Consider the following 3369-nt stretch of genomic DNA (forward strand, 5'->3'; position numbering starts at 1 on the left):
ATGTTCACGCATTCTGAAATCTGAAAGAGAAGATGTTTCAGGGCATCTAGGGATTCCAACCTCTCTGTATTAAAAGGGAAGATCAGATCCCCTGCTTGTTAGCCGCCCTGAGCCCGACCTTGGCTGGGGAGGGCGGGGTATAAATAAATTTTATTATTATTATTATTATTATTATTATTATTATTATTATTATTATTATTTAAAAAAAAAACCCTGACACTTTCCTTTGTTTAGTATTTAGCTTAGCATAGTAAAATTGCTGCCATGCCCATACACACAAAAAAAAGGTGTTATGCATTTTAGGGGTCTCGATTAGTGCTGGAAATTGAAATGTGGGGTGGTGGTGTTGAAGTGTGGGAGGAACACAACAGAAACTCACAGAGAACAGGTTCCATGCTGAAGCTAAGCTTTAATGAAAGGAGGCGGCGCCTTGCCTGGGCTCTCCTATTAATAGCAACAATATTTAGAGCGGACACTTCCACCAAGAGAGGACCCCCCACCACAGGCAGTGCTTCCTCCCACTCGAAGTGGCTCACAGGAGGCGGCAAGGACTACTCCTGGGAGGACCACAGTACAGGGAGGTGGCTGGATGAGTATTTCAGATGGTGGCAGCTGATTGAGGCAGCCAACGTTGCCCCCAGAGGTCAGGCCAAGGCTACTCGATGACACTCCTCCACCATAGGACGCCAAGCCCCCTGAGATGCCACCACCGCAAGGGGAGCACAGTGAGCCCACACCCCCGACCGGGTAGCTGACGCAGGATGGGGCGCAGCAGGGCTGGCAGGATGAGACGAAGCCACAAGACATCGTGGAGGGATGGAGCTGGGTCTGAAAGGATAGGTTGCGGTTTTGAGGATGGGTTAAACATCCACCCTCTTCATTCATGATTCATTCATTCAGTTTTGAGAAATTGTATCAGCAGCAGCACCTGCTTTGTAAACCTCTTTCAGTCCCCCCCCCCAACCCTCTTACAATCAACAGTTTATCATTATTTTTAAGAAAAACCAATAAATAATGATCACCAACACCAGCAGGGTCTGGGAGATATATAGTGCAAAGATGAAAATATTAAGACATAATAAGCAATTCAATTAAAAACCTATCATCAATGAATCCAAACCAGCAATACTGGAACAGTGGCATCCTTCTTAGTTGTGGTGTCACTGGGGTGGCAAATGAAGTGACCTTGAAGGGCAGCTTCCATTTCTGGAATGCCAGCCCCACTGAGCTCTGCCTGCCTTATTATTAACTTTGAGGAAGGATCTAAAACCATTCCTGTCTGCCCAGGCATTTGGTGTCTGAGAAATCTGTTCCAGGAAATCCTGAAATTATTACTTGGGTGCATGTGATTATTTTTTAGACTTTAGCTACGTTTCTGGTTCTTCTCCCTTTTCACCATTAGCCCTCCCTCACAACTACTGCTGCCAATGTACAATATTGGGATGATGACACTCACCTAACTTACATGGTTGTTGGAAGCACCTAACTCTGAGAAACATAGAAAGAATGAGTAGATCACGTGCCTTTCTACCTCATTTCCCCTGGTTCACTCCTTGGTCTCTCAAGGTAAGTCAGGAAAAGAGCCCTGTTCAAAGCCCTGGAGAGCTACAACCAGTCTGTGTAGACCAGGAATGAAGTAACTTCTGAGACCTTCCAGATGCTGATGAACTCCAACATCCATCAGCTCTGGATGGCAGGGCCAAGGGCAAAGGCTGATGGGTGCTGTAGACCAGCAGCTCCTGAAGAACCAAAGATGTTCCCTAGCCATGGCGTAGACAATTGTGAACTTGACCCCATGGAAAATACATCTTCCTCAAAATCTAACTCTCTAAAGTTGAGTGCAAGATGCTGAACATGATCAGAAAGCAGAAGCAGGTCTAGGTTCAAAGAAGGAGATGGAGAGCATGCAGTTCGTATGGAAGAGGCAATAAAAGATGTGAAATTCTCTCACTTACCAAGTTCTCAGTGAAATATTCAGGTGGAGCTGAGAGGAGCTGATGGAAGAATCGCGACTCAAAGGTCCTTTTATACGGTGCAAGGAGAGCAAGTCCCTCCCTTGAAGCCCAAAACGTCTACAGGTGTTCTGCCTAACAAAGTGCCTACTAATTAATCCAACCTGCTTTTATGTAGCCTTTCCTTACCTGACCTGTGTTTATTATTTTCAAATTGTACGCTGCCAATCCTCTTTCATCATCTAGCTGTTAATACCTGTGATTATTTAGTGCACTTTAAAAAATTGTTATTTTCCTCCTTTTCATACACATGCCAAGGCTGCGAACTCCCAGTGAACTGTATCCTAGAGGTGTTTGTAAACTCCACCCTCCCATTCTGCAACAGTTTCCTTTATTTTACAGAAGTCCCTTTTCATTTCCCTTAAAATTCCTACAGATGTTCACTTTAAACCAAGTCTACCAAATTCAACTCAAGGGGCAAGTGGGGTGCCGCTGGGTTCTATCCTGGGCCCGTTGATGTTCAACATCTTTATAAAGGAGTTTATAAAGGAGTTTTCAGACCCAGCTCCATCCCTCCAAGATGTCTTGTGGCTACATCACATCCTGTCAGAGTCCGCTGTATCCCAACGTGTGTCCCATCTAGTGTCAGCTACCTGGTCGGTGGTCTATTCTCACTATGTTCAGAACTGCTTCCAATGTGTTATTTTGTGAGAATATGCCTTTTTAAAAAATAGGTTATTTTGGACTCTCTTAAAATAATAATAATAATAATAATAATAATAATAATCATCATCATCATCATCATCATCATCAACTGCTCACAGATTAATGGGAAGCCAGGATGAAAGGAGCACATGCTAGAGCAGCCTTTCTCAACCTTGGGTCCCCAGATGTTTTTGGCCTACAACTCCCATCACCCCTGACCACTGGTCCTGTGAAATAGGGATCATGGGAGTTGTAGGCCAAAAACATCTGGGGACCCAAGGTTGAGAACCACTGTGCTAGAGTGAGATAGATTGAAAACAGATAGATCCATACATTCCCCCAAGTCTCTCCCCATACTGTGTAACATCTTGTGTTATCCAGTACGCGATACTTCTTTGAATATTTTTACCTCTGTTTTGCTCTTCCAATGAGCAGAAGGTGGGGTATACATGATCCCACCTCTCTTATTTAATCATCACAACAACCCTGCAACTTGACTGGACTGTGGAATGTAGATGAGCCCAGGTTCCCCAGGAAGTTTCATGGCAGAAGTTTCATCTCCTGGGCCCTAGCCCAACACACCAACCAGTGTATCACACAATCTCTTGGTACAGTGGTAGCTTGGTTCTGAAACATTCAAAAACCGAGGACTCAACAGCCAACAGCTAGTTCTCAGGATCTTGCACTCAGCGGAAGCCGTGTGGCATGTTTG

General features: G+C 44.6%; 1 long non-coding RNA gene across 1 annotated transcript; it reads right to left on the bottom strand.

Moving 5' to 3' along the window:
* Window positions 1-389: 389 nt before the first annotated feature.
* On the bottom strand, window positions 390-1999 carry LOC307205247. The gene is made up of 2 exons (XR_013833953.1): window positions 1956-1999; window positions 390-828 (listed from the first exon to the last, which is right to left on the bottom strand). It is a non-coding gene; the product is annotated as an uncharacterized lncRNA (long non-coding RNA).
* Window positions 2000-3369: the final 1370 nt, after the last annotated feature.

This window comes from Podarcis cretensis (genome assembly GCF_951804945.1).
Source record: "Podarcis cretensis genome assembly, chromosome: 16".
Classification (NCBI taxonomy): domain Eukaryota; kingdom Metazoa; phylum Chordata; class Lepidosauria; order Squamata; family Lacertidae; genus Podarcis; species Podarcis cretensis.